Genomic DNA, 22489 nt, shown 5'->3' on the forward strand with positions numbered 1-22489 from the left:
GCGTTGTCACAGCAGAAACTTTCCACCCAGGCCGAAGCATTGGAAATGGAAATGAGATTACATGAGACCCCTATACAAGACCTTGGGTTGGGACTCCAACAAATCCACATGCAACTACAGAATCTGTGTTTGGAAATACAAAGTTTGAAGTAGGATAGGGCACCGCGGCTAGAGGCGTGGGAGGAAGTATGGTGCATAAAATGTGAAGGCCAGGGCCACGACAAAGATCACTATCCAGTTTTCGCGAACTACTTGGCAAGAGGAGGGCTAATGCCGTTGAGACCAGAGGCACAGGCAGGGCTAAGTGTGACACCTGATTTATGGTGCGCAATCTGTCAAATAGGAGGGAAAGACACTACGGATAATTATCATTTGTTGCAGAAGTATACGTAGACATCCCAGCAATTGTTTTGTAATTTCTGCAAGTCAATAGGCCACGATGAACGCACTTGCTGCAGTTACGAACTAATGATGGATCAGACCCTTGCCTATAGGATGCAGACCAAAACGCGAGCCCTCAACCCAAATACAGGGATGGCACGCACTGGATTTCAGAGGCGCGGTCAAGGACGAGGTGAAATGGGACCAGGAAGGGGTTGTAGACAACTAATTTGTTACAATTGTGGAGGGCCAGGGCACTATGCCCGCGATTGTACCAACTCGACAAGGATATCATATTTGTATTGTGCTTAGTTTGATCATGATATAGAAGACTGTCCTACGTTGATCACAAGGATTCGAAAAAAGAGGGCTATTCTAGCCTCCTCCGACTCAGAATATACAAATGATGAGGTCTAAGCCGCGCGAAGAAGACCTGAATGTAAACATGGTGCTTAGAAGCAGTATGACCACGGGAGATGATAAGGGGAAGCAGCCAGAGGAGAGTACGTGGGTTTGCAAGGCTCCTACAAAGGAACTTGAGTTTGACTTAGAACGCGCAAAGGAGACATTCATGGAAGCTAAGAAGAGCCTCATGGAGGCCTCCACTTCAGGTAGTAAGGATCAACTATAACTAGGAATGGATCCTTCAATGCTCACTACCTTTCTAGAGACATGCATGAAACTGTTGCGCGACAGCAAAGCAGTTAAGGGACTATAGGAACTGATCACCAGGTGCGCATGGTCAGGAGAACCACGCGTGGTCCAAAAACTGGGGAAGCATGCATTACGCACTGGGAGGGCAATGAAGTTGACTGTGTAGATAGATGAGTATGAAATGGATCAGGTAATCCTAGATCTGGGTTCAGACGCAAATGTATTGCCAAAGCAAACATGGGAACGCATGGGCAGACCCGCGTTACAATGGTCCCCTATTCAATTATGAATGGCGAACCAACAAAATATTTTTCCCATGGGAAGATTGCAAGGGGTAATAGTAGATATTGAGGGTGCGAGCGCGCAGGCGGATTTTGAAGTGATAGAAATTGTCGATGACAGTAACCCCTATCCTGCGCTGCTAGGAATAGACTGGGCCATCGATATGAACGTAGTCATAAATACGAAGAAGCGCAAAATGATCTTCGAGAAAAAGTCACTACGCGTAGTAGTCCCACTAGATCCAACCGAAGGAGCGCGCTACACTGAACTAGTGCGCGCCAATGATAGTGATGATGATATCGATTGTATTTACAAGATAACTATGTGAGACTATGATTGGGTGAATCCGATTGCAAATGGGAGAATCTCGTGGGAGTGTGACAGCTCCGGCACTTCGGATTCAGATGAAGAAGTAGAGCGATGGCAGAATTGGCTGCACGAAGTAACAACGCTTAATTGCAACATGATGGTTAGATCGCTACATTGTGTGACAACAAAGGCAAGGGAGTTTCCGACCAAGGAAAATTTTAAGGATGGAAAATTTTCTTGAAGTTTAAAAACATTGGCGAATCTCACTAATCCCTAATATGCAAACTATAAAATTTTTAATGATATATTTGCAAAATTATTCAAATTTATAATGATTTTATATATGGTCTCTATATAATGTTGGCAATTTTTAAGGTAAAATAATTTTATATTCTAAAATTTGGGCGAATCATCTTTTATAAAAATTGGAAATTAGCGAATCGTTTTTTGGAAAAATCATGGAAAATTAGCCCACTGGGCGAACATTAGCCCCTAAAATTTTCCATGTTTCCGACATATGATGGATTGTCACCGATGGATGAATTTTTGAGCAAATTTGGAAGCGTAGTACCAGAACAGCAGCGGTTCGATGCGTTGAAGTGGGCACTGCGTGCAACACCCGCACGATGGTGGGGTACGCATCAAGGAAATTTTCAGGACTGGCACAGATGCAGAAGGATGATGCACCTACATTTTGGAAAACCCCAGCTTAGAAGGACAGTCGGTCAGCAAGGGCAGAACAACTTGTGCACCCACCTTTCTCGATGGGTACAGACATATGCAGCACAACCTGCACAAGCGGACCCCAAACCCATAATAGAAAGTTGGAGCAAATCGCAGCAGCAGGAAAGGTGACGCGCACCACAAATTTTCCACAGAGAAGCATTCAGTAGGGTGTGCAGAGTCCTGAACAAGGTTCACCGGGTGAGACGAACTGATTGAGACCTGCGTGTGCCAGCAGTTCGATGGGCTTATAGTATCATGTGCAAAAACCTGAGCACAGAGATGATTCCAAAGATGCGGAACAGAGTCGAAACCATAATTTGGGAAGAAAGGAATCCTCACGTAGTAGCTCCTACAGTTGGGGCAATACGCGAAGACCAAGACAAAGGACTCATACAGCTACGTGAGGACGAACATATAAGGATTCAGGAAGCCATTCGGCGAGGGAACCTTAGACTTCACGAACTCGAAGAAGATCGGGTACGATTGAGGAAGAAGAGCATGTTGATGGACATTGAGATAAAAAAACTGGAAAACGAGATCGCGCAAGCATGTCTTGTCGATAAAATAAGGATGACAAGGCAAGATAAGAACAGCCATACCACTACATTAGAAGATTGTAGCCAAGAATTTATGACTCTGCTACCATGGCTGTGACCGCACCTTACCAACTATAGTAACCAGGGGAGCGCACTGCATAAGGTAGGACGCGCGGTGCTGACTGTTGCAAGGGTAATTGAGGAGTGCCCACGGACTAGACTGAAAGGCGAATCGAAGTCTTGCCTAGGTGGTGCAACCACCTAACTAGCCATAGGGAGCACAGTCTCAGCGCTCCAAGCAATTGAAAGAGAGCGCAGGACTATAAAAGAGTTTGTGTGGGAGCTGCATGATAAGGAGGTTGTGCGCAGGACCAGCATGTCGCAAGGGTCATGCCCACACATGGGGGGCTGCGCTTCCGCGCAGGTAGGCTGGGAAGTGACTATTGGTGTCACTATTCCGGACGGGATGTCCAATTTAAGGCAAAAGGGAGTGGGCGGCAGGCAATTAAGACACAAATTAAGAGCTAGATTTGGGACGATTTGTCGCCAAGAATGCATTAATGACTCAAAATTTGGGGGGATGGTCAAATTCAAATTCGAAAGACGCTATAAAACTTCCAAGGCTAGCCATGAGACAACACTTGTTCGTTTGAGATTTGAGCTATTACGAAGAGCACAGAGTGTTGAGCACCAAGCGGTATTTGATCCCCCAAGTTCGTGAACAACCACAAACAGTTCGAACAAGATGACAACTACCAGGAGAGGTGTGGGTTTTGTAGAGAGTACCACCGAGAAAGCCACACAGAGCCCTACAGCGGAGGTGGGGGATGTGCCAAAAATTCTGAAATCACCTCGAACATCGAGGCCTAAGAAGGATAAACAGGCAGCAGGACCAGTCCACATGTGCCCCTGAAATCTGCGGTTTGGTAAACTTTCCATGGAAGAAAAGGGAAAGGCTGTCAACCTTGAGATAGACAATGAGGAGGAGGACCTACATGCTCTCATAGATGAGATAGAGGTGAATGAAGAAATGGCAGAAGACATCCAGCCGGTGTGCGCCACAACAAAAATTCCTGAGTGTGTTCCTCTGTGGAAGGGAAAGTTAAGGTACCAAAGGATTTGGATGCCGCTACGAGTGCTATCCAAACCCCGCTTCTCCCAGATGGAATTCTGTTTGAGGGCTCGGCCCTGGGCTACATGCCCACAATGAAATTTTAAGACTGGGACCTCGTGGACAGTGAAAAGTTCCCACATTTACAGACTGAGAACCTCATGAAACAGAGCAAGGAGGGGTCATTTATAGCGCTAGAGCTGCAGAAATGGTTGCGCGATGTGGAGAAGGCCGGGCTGCTCCACCTACTATGGATTTTGCATTTTCACCGCGCACCCATCACGATCTTTGTCATCAGGCAGCTGCTTTGCCTAGTGCACGATAAGAACTTATGGCTACAGGAGCCTATTCCCATCACGGCGGAGCTTATCCATAGGATTTCTCAGCTTCCCTGTAAGGGAAAGGACCCTGCGGAGATAGCTGGCAAAAGCAAAGATTTGGCGCTCGCAGAGGCCATGAAGAAGAAGTACAAACTGGAAAAGAAGAAGAGAGGCTACGTAATCAATAACATTAAAGACAAAGGGATGCACGTAGCCACCCAACTACTGGCCGGGAAGGTGATGAGAAAATGCCGCGGAGACGAGGTACTAGCGCTGGTCATTACATTGGCAGAACAGTGAGCAGAGGGGGTCCAGTTCAACTAGGTTGAGTTCCTCTGTGAGGAGTTTTTGACAAATTGCAAGGAGGCCCAAGATCAGGGTAAGACCTTCCACTACGCGTGGTTGCTCTTATCTATCTTATTGGTGACAAGGGAATTGCCTAAGGACAGTCAGTTCCCTCATATTGAACAGGACTTGCCAGAGGCTGAAAAATATGCATCACTCTGGGCTACGAAGGACACCATGTGGATCAAAGAGGCTAAGATCTTTTGGGTGCTCATGGAGGTGAGCATCTGGATGTGGATTAACAGAAGGCCACGCCTATCCCCCACAGTGTACAACAGTCTGCGGAGCTTTGCAGACTTCAAGGCGAATATGCACAATGTGTATATCAAGGTGCATAAGGATCCAGCACAGAACTGGACCAAGCTTCCTTTCATCACAATTGATGATGCCATCTTCTTCGTGCTCGACTCATGGCCTCTCAAGTGGGACACCCCAGTTCTGGTGGAGCAGGACAAAACAATGGCACGAAAGCAGAAGGATGCCACCAAGTTGCACATCACCCAATTAGACCAGCAAAAGCGCAACGAGCAGTTGGTCGCGGAGGTAAGGGCTACCCGCGAGGCAGCGAAGGTAGCCGCAGAGGAGGCCAAGGCCGCTGAAAAGCAGCAGCAGCACAGGCAACAAGGGCCACCACGACGCGAGAGGAAGGAGCCCTGGACTTGACCACAGGATAAGGAGCAGAGGACACAATAGAAGGCGCGGACCCACGCACAACATCTACACAACTGAAACGGCCACGTGGTACGGAAAGAGCAGGCCCACGGAAGAAGACCAAGGCTTCCAAACTAGATAGTGAATCAATTACAATGACAGAGGGTGACCTCTACGTAATCGGCGACACAGTTCGCGAGGTCACCAGGGAAGCACTCCAGGAAGCCATGACGGAGCAACAAAAAGTGTTGGGGGCCCTCAGGGCATAGCTGCAGGAACTTCAGGTGCGGCTCCCACACGAAGGAACAGTATCCACCTACGGTGCCACAAGTACATCAGCAGCGGAGCAGCTACTGCGTGCAAAAATGGCCAACACCATAATGCTGCCAGATGGAGCCCTAACAGCAGAGAGTGCGGAGGACAAATTCGCGGTGGACAGGATCAAGGGACTTGGCCTAAACTTGGTTTCTGTTCTGCAGGATACATTATATCAGCTGCAGGATGGAGCAATAATAGAACTTCGAGCTAGGGAAGGATGCACAGTACAGATGCTCAACGAACAGAGAATCAACATTGAGCAGCTTAGTCTACAGTGCGATGAAGTGCTTGCGCAGAATTAGCAGCTGGAGCAAATGGTAGAGGAAGCATGTCACCGCATTCCAGAGCTAGAAATCGCGGCAGACTTACCAGTTGGAGTGCGAATTCACAAATTTGCCAGTGGAGTTCGTGAGGCAAAGGAGGAAGCAATGAGGGTACAGCTAGACCTCAACCTTCAGATTGTCGAGCTGCAGTTAAAGGCGCAGTCCTCTACGCCCCTATAATTTAGGGAACAACGCGCTGGCACTATTAAAAAAGGGCTAGAGGAAATAAGACAGGCAATGCAGAACTGCACCGCTATGTTGGAAGAATCTTTCGTGGTCCTCACTTCATTACAAGAGGACCGCAACATACAACGCCTGGAAACGGAGGTGCGGGAGCTTCAAGTGCAGTATGACAGTGTGTGTGGAACGGCGCAGACAATGGTCCTGACCCAACGGCTTGTGAAGCTACAACAGGAAAAGGCGTTGAAGGAATAGGTGGATGCCACGTGGTAGAAAGAGGTAGTCCTTAAAGCGTGCATCCATCTTGGATTGATGAGGCCTTCCTCATCACTATAGAAATCGAAGGAAAGCTCACACAGATGAAGGTGATGCATGCCTCAAGACAAGTATTTTCCCCTGATAGCGAGAATTCGGTCGAAAGAGTGGAGCAGATCTAGCAGACTACAGAACAGTGCGCTACGGACCTCCGTGCAGCGCAGGAACAGTTGGAGGGGCTCCGTGCCAAAGATTGACACACCAGCAAAGTGACTCAGACGAGTCACGATGATTATGTTGGGGGCCTGTTAGGCATGGGATCCCCCACAACATGTTTTTGAGGCTCAAAGCCCAAGTTTTGGTCAAGTATATTGTAAGACTCCGCGAATTGCAGGCGCGAAGCGCGAAGTATAGGATGAGTCATAGGGTTGTCCACCCTAAAATATTGTAATGTGATGTAAAGTCATGTCGGCCTACCCATGGTTCGCGGACCATGGCATTGTATAAATAGAGAGAGGCTCTAAGTTGTAAAGATAGTGAATTAGAGAGTAGCGAAGGAATGGTTCAAGCTTGGAGTAGTCTTCTAAGTGTCTTGGGTTGTAGTAGTAGGAAGAGGCTCTACAGATGAGTGCGCGGAGGCCTAGTAAAGTCCACAGCTAAGTGCGCGGACCCCTGCAGCTGAGTGCGCAGGGCAGTGTCGAGTCTGTAATCGGGATTGAAGATTAATAAAGAGAATTTTATCCTAATTCTGTGCATCTATTCTTGAATCGTTATTCTATTGTTATGCATTACTTTTACTCTATTTATTTATTGCACGCAGTTGAGTAAATGCTTGTATGGTTTATAATACTTATATATGAAAATAATCTAAAAAATCAGCTAACAATGCATAATCAGGAAAGACTTGGGTAAATAACAAGGATCACACTGCGAATAGAACTATGCGAAGACAGCATCGCAGGTCGCGACATGTCCACTGGTGCGCATAGCACAGTGAGCGCAAAGGTTGGGCCATGTACCAATCCCAACATATCAGACATCCCCAGGGTACGGAAACCTGGTTCTAGCACCCTCCCATACTACTTCAGGTGAGACCTCAGTCCGCGCTCCACAGACTATTGCCAAAAGGGCTAGTAGTACCAGGATTTGCTTGGCTAAATCACTTCTGAACCTAGGTCAAGCCCCAACAAGCCAACATAAAATCACCATTTGATGCCTTAAAAATCTCCAAGAAGGTTTTGGACCTCAATTTGTCATAATGGGTCCCATTGGTAAAAATGATCATGTGCACCACCTTTTCCACTCTAAAAGCATTGAGATGGATGGAAAAAATATAATGATCCAATACTAATCACATTATGTAACTCTATATTCAATTAGATGATTTCGAAGTCATCCAATGATTTAAAAAACTTCTATATAAGTTATAAATATGCCAACAATTATGGTAATTGACCTTGATGTGGTCAACTTTTATCATTGGATAAGTAGGGGCTATGAATCATGAGAATGGGAATAGAAATATTGTTTGTCACTAAATTGCGTGAACTTGACTAATTGCAATAAAGGATGTTACATTATTGTGAAGCGACTATGGATTAATTAAAGTATCAAGTTTTATATGTATTGGATATAAAACCAAATGTCATTTGACATACAAATTAATGTCTTAAATAATTAAATGCATTGACATCTCTTGAATTTCAACTACAAATGTTCCTTAATCATGAATCTTCCATTCAACCATTCCCATAAAGTAATTTCCATTTAGCTTGCAAGTTACCCACTCCTTGTTCACAATTAAGTAAAATTTCCAAATAGATGTAAGGGATAACCTATAAGTGGTCGTAAAATATTGTTTGAACTCATTACTAAAATGGATGCCATACAATGCCGGTTGTTTTCAACCCCTAACAAATATAAAATGTGCTTTTAACCTTTATTGAAAGAAATCATGTGGATTAAATAGGAGAAATATACCTTCACCATTAGTTGACATTGCTACAAAAGTGATTCTTTAACTTTTCATTGTTTAGTTCTTATGTATAATGTTAAGATTCCTTTCTTCTAATGCTCATTATAGCTTAAGAAATCCACAACTTAAGTATGATATGTTTTTCCTCCATCTTAACCACTTCGTTTTTGCAATCTACTTCCTTGCCCTTAATAATAGCACATTGCCAACCAATTCCATTACCATGTCAACAAGGAAATTGGTTCAGATTGATACATCTACTAAGGACAAGTAGGGTGATGCTTACACTAAATGTGGCATATGAATTGGAAACATCAAAATGTTATCCAAAAAAATAATTATTGAATAAGAACATATCTTTATAAGTGGAATGTACTTAGAATTTGAAAAATGGGTGATTTATCCTATAGGTTGAAGTCATGTGCATAATACAATGATGCCCCTAAGATGAGGTCATATACAAAGCACAATGATGCCCATGATATTGAATTTAGATATGTAGAATGCTATAATGTAATAGGTTCTCTCTTTACTTATTATAATATTTGAAAATAATGGTTAATATTTAGCGTAAAATGACACCATTGGTGGTTTAGCTCCAATATGTATAGTACAATGATGCAAATGGAGTTTAGGGTAAATGTAGAATATAAAGACATGGTGGGTTCTCTCTTGTCCTTATATAATTTTTTATAGTATAATGATTAGGATGTAAAGTACAATAATAACCGCTAAAGGTTGAGGTCAAATAAGTACAGTACAATGATGTCTATAAGGTTAATAACAAGAGTACAACAATGTAGTGGTTTCCCAATATACTTTTGTAATGTTCAACAATAATAATTAATAATAAACTATTTAATACATTTTATATGTACTTAGCTATACATGTTTTTGTATGTGTATATTAAGTCAATTATTTCCTTTAAATTGAGCCAGTGTATATTAATGGAAAAATAATATTATTGTTTGCAGTGGCATTTTAAGTGAAGGCATGTGGATAATATAAAATATTGCAATGGGATTTATGTTGTATGGTTGTGTTGTTAGTAAGGCAATAAAATATACTTGCTTATACCTATGCACCATGTCACTCATACTAGTTTTTTCTAGTGAATAATCCACACTTTTGGTTAGAAAAAATGGTCTAATCATATGATAAACAAAAATATTATTCAAACCACTAAACTCATATCAATTATTTTATCCACCTAAAAAATTATTTCATTTTCCTCCTCATTAAATGCTATCTAAAATCAATTGGAATTTGTAACTTTGCTAGATGACAATATGTTAGAAAATTATATATTACGGAGCAATGGAACACATAAAATATTGCAAAGATATAAACACAGAAAACGCATAAAACAAGAGAGACACAGATATACGTGGTTCACCCAGTTTGGGCTACGTCGACCCCAAACAACCAGTCCTTCCTTTCTATTATCCAGCAAAATGAAGAGACACAACCTACAGCAGATCCGCTGTAATATCCTTTGTTTTCTCTCACAGTCTCACATCTTTGCTTCTCGCTCGGAGAATACACATATATTACACAGACTCAATACAATGCCCTCATACAAAGAGAGGGGTTGCCTTCTAGGGCAAAAAACCCTAAACTAAACATAAGTTCTATCGTCAGATCATCTGCCTAATGAACGGCCCAGATTGACTAGAAATTACTATACTTTTACAAGGCAATTTTACATCTGTTTTTAGCTTCGAGGGCGCTGCCCCCGAAACCCCCCACCAGGGGGGGGCTCCCCAAAGGTCGCAGCTGCCCCCCCGGACCCCCCTGCAGCGAATATTTTACGGGCGGCGTTGCCGCCCCATTTCGAACTGGGGTCCAATGTGGCAATACCTTTGAATACATAAGATAATCAGGCTCCACACCCAACACAATATTTAAATTGAAAGTTTCATGCGTATTTGTAATTAAAGATCAAGATTTAATTTATCTAACCTAAAGCATAATTTGCTCATAATAAAACCTTTAGGCAAGCGATCCAACAATGGATACAAATATGATTGACTAATTTCCTCATCACAAACTTTAGTATTAAACTTAATCTTTCTTCAAGTTTGACACTTCATTCATGGAACGAGAAGTTATACAAGTTTCCATTTTGATTAATAATATAATATGCCATAGAGCCAAAATTGAACACCTTTACTTTTCACCTCATTTTAGTTGCTTTGTCTTACTTAATATTGGGCACTTAATCACTAGAAAAATAATCTATGCCATGGCATGTGAATGTCGTCATGCCACATTCATATTACTTCATTATATGTAACCATATGTGAATGTCTTCACTAATCCAAGCCACATGTTAATGCCTTCAAGTCATACAATATTCAAACTTAAAATCATTTGAATTCCTTCAATTTATGCAATCTTCAAATGAACATGTGATTACCTTCAATTAGGAATACACATGAATTTCTTCAATTTACCAATCAACATGTAAATACCTTTAATTTATACAATCTTCAATAAATGAACATGTGAATGCCTTCAATTAAGGGATACACATTGAACACCTTCAATTTCCATTTTTCATTGGAGTACCTTCATTTTATGAAACAACATATAAACACCATAATTCCCTACTCTAAAACTATATCCTTAAAGTTTCTTACGACCTACAAGTGTTTTCAATCTAAAAAATTATTTCACTATATTATTAATGTAACAATCATGATAAAAAAAACTAATGATTCAAAATTTTTAGGTTCATTTTAACAATAACAATAATGTTTAATCAATTTCAATATTTCAATAAATCAAAAACCTTTTTCTATATTACATTTAATTTATACTATATTTTAATTACTTCTAAATTAATCTTCATATTATTAAATTAAAATTAAGCGATTCTTTTAATTAAAAATATCATTACATTATTTTTTTTTATTTGTATTTAATTAATTTTATTGTATCGTTAAAAATTGATTACTTTAATTTCATAACGATGCATATTTTCCATAAAATTAATATATAATTTAAATGTGAAAATAAAGTTAATCTATTTTCCATAAAATTAATATATAATTGAAAATAAAGTTAATCTATATTACATAAACTTTCTTTATATTTTTGGCAGCGTAATGATAATGGAGAATAAAATTTTCAAAAACGAATATTAGAAAAACTCATAATATGACCTTACCGATATATGAACAATATTATCTGTTTGCTTTTTGTTTTTAAATAAAAAATTAGAGTTCACAAATTTACATAAATCAAATAAATTTGAAACATGAATATACTTAACTCTATACCAAATTGTGACCATGAACTTATATGTTGAATAGACATAATTATATGTACAAATTTACATTAGAAAATATACATTAAATAAACAAAAGGATGTACTATGGGATTTATTCTAGCTCCTTTGCACTCTAGTTCCTTGTCACAATAACTTCCTTTGCACTCTAGTTCCTTGTCACAATAGTACTACAATGATAATAATTTACATTCCTCAATTATATGGTAGAAGAGAACTTTATAAAGAAAATGGATTTTCCAATTTAAAAAATGATGTAATAAGAGGTTGAAGTTATATGTAGAGTGCAATGATGTTTTGAGAGATATCCTTTGAAATATTAAGGTCAAATATAATAAAATATAATGATACAAATGAGAGGATGAGTTCAAATATGTAAAGTACAATTATGCCAAAAAAGTTGGATTAGAGATGAAGTACATGATGCAATGGGTTCTCATTCATTTAATTATAATAATTGAAATAATAATGGATATATAGAGTACAATAGTTATCCTTATAAAGTGGTAAGAATACAATGATGTCTATCAGGCTTTAAAATTCGCTCGGAATGTTCGATTTCATGGAATCTTTTCCCTCCTCCATGATATTCAGGCTCCTCCATTAACTGAGTAGCAGAATTTTCTCTAGCAAAGGCTTCGCCTTAACTTGAGTAAGTTCAATTGGCCTTTACTTTCATTTGAATACCTTTACTGACAATATCTAATATCCACGGGTTAGACACCATTTTAGTGAAATCTTATTGAAATTTAAACCAAAATGTTCGATTTTCTTTCTAAAAAATAAATTTAATTAAAAAAAGAAACTTTGGATTTTTTTAGCAATGGCACACTGTTTTTTACCCTATTCTCTTCAAAGTTTAATTTCATTCACTTTTTTACCCTATTCTCTTCAAAGTTTAATTACATTCGCTTCAAGGTTTGCAGATATACATTGCGTTTTTTGCTTTTAAGTTAGATGAAACGGGAAAAGGAATATTAAAAGTAATATGAAGGGTGGTTTAAAAATAAGATCGTCATTAAAAAAATCCATGATGGGTAAGGGGAACCGTCAAATTTAACCCCCGATGTCAATGAAGTTGAGGTTACTGATATAATGGTTTTTTTTTAATTACACTAACTTGATCTTGAAATTAAAAATACAATGTTGTGCATGAAATTGAGGCTAATGGTACAATGATGTAATAATTCCTTTTGTACTAAGAATAAAGTATTTAACACATTTTATATGTAGATTATTTCCCTTATAGTGGAGTGACATTGCATTAAGAGTATTTTTTTTAATAGTGGAGTGACATTGCATTAAGAGTATTTTTATGTAATGACATTTTGAGTTAAAGTAATATGAAAATCTAAAATATTGTGGAAAATGAATGTTGTATGAATTTGTTTTTATTAAATTAATAAAATATATTCACTTACCCCTATGTACTTAGTCATTTTTACTTTTTTCAATAAATAATTCTACATTTTGATTAAAAAAAACCTAATATAATGACATGATACACAATATCTTAATTAAACCATTAAAATCTTCATTATTTTCTCTACTTATTTATATATCATTCCTTCAAAATGAATGTGGTATGAATTTATTTTTATTAAGTTAATAAAATATATTCACTCACCCCTATGTACTTGGTCATTTTTACTTTTCTTCAATGAATAACTTTGCATTTTGATTTAAAAAAAAAATACTGATATATTGACATGATAAACAACATCTTCATTAAACCATTAAAATCTTCACGATTTTCTCTACTTATTTATATATCATTCTTTGAAACGTGAAATTTTACTAAATATTAATATTAAGATAAAAATTTAATATATATCATTCTTTGAAACGTGGAATTTTATTGAATATTAATATTAAAATAGAAATTTAGTATATATCATTTAATTAAAGAAGAAGATTTACTTCATCTAATCTTGAGTGCATTTTTTAAACTTATTTATTGTATTTATTCTAATATCTTTTAATAATAATTGTACTAAATATTTATATTAAAATGAATATTTTCATTTATATATACTAAAAAGATTAAAATTTAATTTATTGTGTTATAATATTTCTTTTAGATATCTCAAGGGATAGTTTAATTGGTCAAGTTCTTGCTACTAAATTTCTTGCCAATTAGGAGGTCGGGAGGTTAAATCTCCTTGATACCTTTGGGGTTAGGCCCAACCAAAATATTTCTTTTAGACAACCTCTCCTTGAGACCCTTGGGGTTAGGCCCAACCAAAATATCTCTTTTAGACAAGCTTTGAAAATGGCTACAACTTAATATTTTCATAAGTGCATACCATAAAATTTAATTCATTTTAATCCATTTCAAATGCATTATCTCATAACCTTTAAACAAACGCATAACAAATCCCTCATCATCAACTCTGCATTAAACTTTATTTTATCTAAAACTTCATCCATAAAATTACAATTTACATATGTATTGTCATTTTAACTATTCATAAAATTTACCATAAAACACTTATCAAACATCTTCAATGATTTTATTTGACACTCCATCCTTGAAATCATAATTATAATATATAAATACCTTTAAACCTATGTATTGTATTTATTCCAATATCACTTAATAATAATTTTACTAAATATTTATATTAAAATGAATATTTTCATCTATATATACTATAAAGATTAAAATTTAATTCATTGTCTTATAATATCTCTTATGGATTTCCCAAGGGATAGCTTAATTGGTCAAGTTCTTGTTGCTAAATTTCTTGCCAATTGGAAGGTCACCTGGTCAAATCTCCTTGACACCTTTGGGGTTAAGCAGAGGTCACGAGGTCAAATCTCCTTGACACCCTTGGGTTAGGCCCAACCAAAATATCTCTTTTAGACAACCTCTCCTTGAGACCCGCCAAAATATCTCTTTTAGACAAGCTTTGGAAATGGCTACAACTTAATATTCTCATAACTGCATACCATAAAATTTATTTCATTTTAATCCATTTCAAATGCATTATCTCATAATATCTCCTTTAAACAAAAGCATAATTTAGTCCATTTTAATCCATTTTAAATGCATTATCTCATAATATCCCCTTTAAAAAAAATATAACAACTCCCTCATCATAAAAAAACATAACAACTCCCTCATCATGAACTCTGCATTAAACTTTATTTTATCTGAAACTTCATCATAAAATTACAATTTACACATATTATCATTTTAACTATTCATAAAATTTACCATAAAACACTTATCAAACATCTTCAATAATTTTTATTTAACACTTCATCCTTAAAATCATAATTATAATATATAGATATATTTAAACCACATTTAATCATTTTTATTTATTAAAAAAAAAAATATACAAAACTAGTCACCCCTCCCCTCCATCCATAAAAAAACAACAACAACATTTTCAATTTACCAAGCCACAAATGAGGCTGACAATGACACATCCAAACATCTTCAATTCTATTCTCTTAACTAGACTTTTGACTTAAACCTCTTAAATATTTTAAGGGATTGTTAATGTACATATTTCTGATGGAATGGAAAAGATATTTTATGATTAAATTAAAAATTAAATGATTTTAATTATATTTCATAAAAATATATTATTATATTTATTTTATGATTTATTTTTTAATAAATATATTTTTTATTTAAATAACTATTTAAAATTTAGATAAATTTAAAATTAAATTAAATTTGAATTTTTTTCCTTCAAAAATGTATATCATTCTCCCTTTTTAAATCCCTCGTCACTTTTTGTTTCTTACTAAAAGTGAAAAAGAATGAATTTAAATGCCTTTTAAAATATTGAAAATATTATTATATTCATTTTATTATTTATCTTTGAATATTTTCTTGTTTGTCATTTTTAAAATTCTTTTAGATAAATTATATTTATATATATATATAAATAGATGTTTTTCGGATTAATCATATTCGCATTTTTTCACCGGGCTTTTTCATTTTTCTGCAGGGGCATACATAAGCTTGGGAATCATCGATCAACCTTGATCCAGATGGATCCCCGCTTCGTGAAGATAGTTGTTGGCTCAGTTCAATCTGCCTCTGGGGGGCAAGCTCCTGCCCATATCGTTAGTGAAGCCGCAGCTTCACGAAAATAGTTGTTGGCTCAGTTCAATCAGCCTCTGGGGGGCAAGCTCCTGCCCATATCATTAGTGAAGCCCTGGCTCCCACTGTCCAGGTGGTCCATGCCTCACTCGATGAGGCTTTGAAGTTTTCTGAAAGTGCTGGCCGCGACTGACAGTTCTCCACAGTTGGATCTCGGAGGTATGGAAGCCTGTCATTTCTGATGAAATTAATATCTACCCCTGTGCTAGGGGTTTCTTTATAGTAAATTTTGAAAACCCTAGAAGCAGACAATGTATTCTAGATTTCGGCCCTTAGTTTTGGGAAAACTCAGGCCTATTCATGAAGCCATGGAACCCATCATTCGATCCCTCAACAATGGTCATAACCTTAGCACCAGTGTGGGTGAAATTGCCAAACCTACCCTTGCATCTCTAGAATTTCTCCTCGCTAAGAGCCATTGGAAATGCAATTGGGAAATTTTACTGCAGGTGCCCAAAAACAAAGGAATATGCCAGAACCACCTATGCACGCATATGTGTGGAAATGGACTTCAGCGCCAGATTCCCAGCTGAAATAAACCTAACAAGTAAAGAGTATGTATGGAACTAGAAGCTCGATTATGAAAGTGTCCTCTTTAGAAGTCGATCCTGCTTTGAGATAGGCCATCTAGCCAAAAATTGCCCAAAAGCCTCCCAGAAAAATTCTACTAGAAAGAATCACCATAGATCCACATGGTGGGAAGGAGCACAAAAAGAACATTACGCTGTCGTCAAGGAAGAATACTCTCCAAAAAACTCTGAATCGCAAAAAATCAGGCAAGAAAGAAACAACTCTCAAGACAGGCAGGGGGAAAGCCCCGCCCACAGCAAAAAAGTGAACTCGACAACCCCTCAAGCATCAACAGTTATGAGGATGCGAATACCGCAAAAAATAAATCTTCATTTAACAGCAAAGTAGATCTCCCAGACCAAACTTCTTCTCCGACTATCTTCAAAAGGACGAACACAACAAATCACAAAGCTAAGACACCAATGTCCTAAGAACCAGAAGAGATGAAGGAGATGCAAGATAAAGGAAGTTGGAAGACCGTAGATAGAAAAAAAGAAAGCTACAACACCAATCTCGCCAAGAAAGATGAGAAGCCAGACAATTAAGAACTAAGAAAATTATAGGTCCAATAGACCAATTTGGTCTAAGTGGACTTAACCACCACCATCATCATAATCATCATAATTATTTAAAATTTAGATAAATTTAATGTTCTTTATCTTTATTGACGTACATCTAAATCAACCATTTCTGGTTATTAAATTTTATCTTTAAATTCTTTATTATTATAATATCAAAAAATTGAAATTAAAATAAATCTAATTTACTCTTTTTTTATTATTATAGTAATATTATCTTTTTTATTATAATAATGTAGAATGCAATCCTTAAAAATGAATATACAAACTAACCAATAATGAATAAAATATTTATTCATTTGATATATATATATATATATATAAACTTCTATATTTGGAGATTATTTATATATTATAATAATGTAGAATGCAATCTTTAAAAGATGAATATACAAACCAACCAATAATGAATAAAATTTATTCATTTGATATATATATATATATATATATATAGATTCACTATTATAAATTTATGTGCTTGGATATATGATTGAAAACATGTAACAAAATCATATTTCCATTATAAAGCTACATGAAACATTATAAATTAATACTTTCAAAGATCCAACATTGTTATTGTAAACTAACATGTTTCAAAATAAAGATTAAATATGTAAATATTTTTACATATCAGATATTAAATATATACACATTTTACACATTCTATAAGAACGATGATTGAATATCTACAAATTAATTATAAATAAATAAATAAATAAAATAAACTAAAAATGTTCAAATTTCTGGAATTTTAGGTTTTAAACCAAAAAAAATCTACCTTTATCATATTCTCTCCTATTTCCCAGCACTTCACTTTTCTCATATTTCCCCATACCCAACTTCTCTCCTATTTCCACTTAACTTTTCTCATATTTCCCCACACTGAACTTCTCTCCTCTTAACTTTTCTCATATTTCCCCACACCCAACTTCTCTCCTATTTCCCTTGGCACATAACTTTTCTCATATTTCCCCACACCCAACTCCAACTTCTCTCCTATTTCCCCTTGGCACATAACTTTTCTCATATTTCCCCACACTCAACCTCATGAAAATAGAATCCTCTTACCAAAAAAAACCATATTAAAAAATAAAAAATAAAAATAAAAATAAAAATAAAAATAAAAAAACTTAAATAAAATAAACTCATTTGATTGATGAATATGGTTGTAGGTCTGCATATTCCATAAATAATATGATTGTATATCTGAAGATTTACATAACAATTATACATAATAAATAAACAAGAAGAAAGATGTACATAAAAAAGCCTCTGAAATTGTTACAGAGATTTTATGGCAGTCGACAGTTGTACCTCTGAAACAGAGAATTGTTGATGTGAACTGTACCACTCAAACAGATAATTGTTGTTTTGAACTTATGTGCTTAAATATGATTGAATGTGTACAATTTATTTCTGTGATTTTTCCAGTAAGTGTACAGATTGTTCTTGTGAATTTTTATACTTCATTCAGTATGATTGGATATATCTAAATATTTATATATCATAAATATATAAATTAATTAATTTTAAACTTATTTCATTATATATTGGAGTTGTCTATAATGTGATTTTTTGGAGATTCCGGTGACGGAATCCGGTGGAAGAAATTGAGGTTAAATCTTGATTTGTTGCAGTTAAAATGGTTTTTTCACTGTATATTTGGATTCAGCACCCTGAAAAACCCCTGGGACGCCTTGATTGTGCAGAAACTAGCTATCAAACTTGCGATTCCAATAAATTGCTGCCAGATTTTCACTGGAAAAACCCACTGGAAAAACTTCCAAAAAATCTCATTATAGACAACTGCTTATATATTTGGGTAAATTGTACATTCTATCATGAACAGTGGCATATTAGAATCGTTTGAATACCAATAACATATTTCCAATTAGAATCACCTGATAAAGCCAACAAAATTAGCTCTACTATTCATGACTAATATAATCTGTACTCACAAAAACTATGAGCTCCCGTAAAGCCTAGAGCTACAGACTATTCCTACAGACTATTCATGACTCTTATAATATGTACATACAAAATATGGTACAAAATATGAGCATTATAATATGTACCTACAAAATATGAGCTTATGATATATAAGCAAAAAAAAATATGACCATCTAATACAGCCAGCCTAGAAAGTGACCATCTAATACAGCCAGCCTAGAAAGTGACCATCTAATAGAGCCTAGAGAGCTAGAGCTAGTAGGTTAGTCCTGACTCATATAATAAATATGACCATCTAATAGAGCCTCTGGCCTCTGATCCATGATTGTTCATGGAAATCATAATCCATGATTAGAGCCTCTAACCTCTGATCCATGCTTGTTTATGGAAATCATAATCCATGATTGGAGGCCATGATTGTTCATGGAAAATCATAATCCATGATTAGAGCTTCTAACCTCTGATCCATGCTTGTTCATGGAAATCATAATCCATGATTAGAGCCTCTAACCTCTGATCCATGCTTGTTCATGGAAATCATAATCCATGATTGTTCATGAGAAACTGGGTGCAAGTTTTGCATCACTGCTAATGTACCAATGTACCAGAGGCACAAGATTGGTTGCAAATCAATTCCATGTTGAAAACTGCCTTCCACATGGTGATATCTTTTCAAGCTGGATCTGGGATTCTCAACGGTTCTTTAACATGCACACTTGATATGTTGTGAAGTGATTATAAGTTATGCATTAGCTATTGAGGTTTAAAGTCAAAGATTGGAATCCACTGTTTCATTCTCTTTGTGAAGTGATTATAAGTTATGCATTATTCTCTTTGTGAAGTGATTATAAGTTATGCATTAGCTATTGAGGTTTAAAGTCAAAGATTGGAATCCACTGTTTCATTCTCTTTCTTTTAAAAGACATCTGTGCACTTAAAAAGGTAAAAAATTAGAATAGCTCTTAAGAGTTTAAGATCAATTATTGGAATCAACTTTATATCTTTTGTTAAAGCTATTTAAAATAATTATCAAAAAGCTATTTAAAATAAAAAGATAATTATGCATTCAAAAAGAGTTAAAAGACTGCAAAACAAGGTATGTGCATTAAAAAAAATGTAAAACATAACAAAGTTAAAGATTCAAACTACTATTGTTATTTCTTTTCTTTAACCTAATTTAAAATAAAAATAATTATCCATTTAAAAAGAGGTAACAGATTACAACACCTTCTCTACTAAGTTTAAGGTAAAAGATTGGAACACCTTTCTTCATTTCTTTCCACTGATTTAAAATAAGATAAGAGAACTGTGCATTTAGAAAGAGCATGACCTGGAATATGTGATCCGGGTAAGATCTTAAAGCCCATGAAAGGTAATGATATAAGTGTCTCAAATCACAAGAAACTAGAGAAACTTTAAAGATACAGACATGAGACATGATAGTGAGTGCATATGCTCAAAGTCCAAAAATTGAATGACTTTTGTATTTGCATTGCAGCATCTTGATTTAACTGTATTTGTACATAGATGCATGGGAAACTTGCCATCCCAGAGCAGACCCAAATAAAGGGTTGGTGTGGGTAACCAGGCAACTACATACTGAATTGGGTTTACTCACATACATATGCAAACTCATTTTCCCTACTGGGTTTACTCACATACATATGCAAACTCATTTTCCCTACTGTACTGTACATGACTGCCAGACAGCCATCAAATGCTAAAGCACCATAAAATAATATTTACAGCTACATTAAGCACCTTGCTTCTTAGTGCTAGGATTAAAGCAGTATTAGCAGTTCCCTTGATTCCCTCAACTCATCCTCTAAGGAAAAAAAGGCATACTCTGCAAAGAGGGCAAGTCATATTCTCAGGATCCAGAATCCATTTGTCCACACAAATCTTTTGGAACATATCATCACAGGTGACAGGGCAGAGCCCAAATCTCTTCTTCTCCGTGAAATTTCTTCAAGCACCCCACACACTAAAATAACAGCATCACAATCAGAACAAGAAGAAGGCCAGAAAGCTTTAAAATGCTAAGCCTACAGGTAATATTCACAACTGCATTAAGCACCCCGCTTCCTAGTACTAGGACTAGGACCGCATTAAAAGTTCCCTTATCTTCTCAACTCATCCTGTACAGGAAAAACTAGGACTAAAACTGCATTACCAGTTCCCTTATCTTCTCGACTCATTCTCTACAGAAAAAACAAGGCATACTCTGCAAAGAGGGCATGTCATATTCTGATAATCCAGAATCCATTTGTCCACACAAATCTTGTGGAACACATGACGGCAGGGCAGGCTTCGAATCTCCTCTCCTCCAAGAAATTTCCTCAAGCACACCACACACTCAGTGACACCATCACCATCAGAACCAGAACAAGAACAAGATGACGACGACGACGACGACACTTGAAACAGTGATACAGGAAGCTTATCTCCAATTTCTTCAGTGGTCATGGCCAGCTCTGTAAGCCCAGAGCCCAGTTCAGCAGCTTCTTCTTCAGCATATACAAATGACCTAGATGATTGGGCCAATTCTGGTTGCTCTGTAATCACTTTGAGACCCATTTTTTGAAGAAACGAGATGAGAACGTCCCTCACCATGGCTATAGACAAAGCTGTGCGGATGATCAAAAGTGGTATCACTCCTCCTTCAAACGCGTCTGGGAATCTTGAAAGCCCCATCTTTCTCTGCTCAGCAGCAAATACCTGGATACAAACACCAAACACACCCCAGTTTTATCTCAATTACAGGTCACCGACAGCACCACCAAATTCTCAGCAAGAAACACAGATTTCACGAATGAATGCTCTTCAATCTTTCATTTCCAAACTAAAATCAAATACCATGAAATGAAATTGAGCTCTTCTCACCTTCCCACCGCTCCTGTTTCTTCACTGTATTTGCTCAAAATTCCTGCGCCCTCGGCTGTGCTCACCTTCTGGGCAACCCGTTTCACCGTATTTGGCCTAATTCCTGCACCCTCTGGTTTTCACACAAATTCTTGACACGCGGAATGTAGATCCACCCACTCAGATTCCTAATAAATAAACCCACCCCACCCACGCTGTCAACAGTGGAAGAAGACCAAAGACCCCAAAAGTGATGACGTGGAATTTTAACTGTCGCGTCATGAATGGATGTACTTGTCATCACACTGCATTCCCCTGCCGACGTGTCGGAGGTGCATTAATTGCAAAGAAAACGAATATTGTACCTTCCCATTGGACCATGGGCAAAGGTAATAAAGCGTTTACACGTAGGCCGCCCTCCCACGTGGCGAGTTTTAATTGCTGGTGTCTGTTATAGTCGTGCTGAAGGCGATGGAAGCGTGTCCGCGCTTTGCAAGTTACAAACTTACAACTCCTCGTCCGTGAAAATCTGGTCCACCGCCACTGCACTATCGAGATGCGTTACTCCGTCTTTTTCTTGATGAATCAACAATTATTTTATATGTATTTTGTGGGTGTGTTGCTCTCGACCTTCCATGCTTCTGGCTGAAATGATCTCCCTACTGTAACGCTGTCAATTCAATCCCATCTCCTCCTCTAAATTTCAAAGAGAACCACACTGGTTATTTGAAATCATGTGAGATGCTT

At 36.9% G+C, this 22489-nt stretch overlaps 1 pseudogene across 1 annotated transcript; it reads right to left on the reverse strand.

Annotated features, from left to right (window-relative positions):
• Window positions 1-20346: 20346 nt before the first annotated feature.
• Window positions 20347-21920, reverse strand: LOC149204480 (putative E3 ubiquitin-protein ligase XERICO; annotated as a pseudogene). The gene is made up of 2 exons (XR_016252373.1): window positions 21764-21920; window positions 20347-21598 (listed from the first exon to the last, which is right to left on the reverse strand). The product of XR_016252373.1 is annotated as a putative E3 ubiquitin-protein ligase XERICO (transcript).
• Between the last annotated feature and the right edge of the window lie 569 nt (window positions 21921-22489).

Source organism: Pinus tabuliformis, chromosome 1_2, assembly GCF_031772625.1.
Source record: "Pinus tabuliformis cultivar Carrire ecotype Pingquan chromosome 1_2, CPIR1, whole genome shotgun sequence".
Lineage (NCBI taxonomy): Eukaryota > Viridiplantae > Streptophyta > Pinopsida > Pinales > Pinaceae > Pinus > Pinus tabuliformis.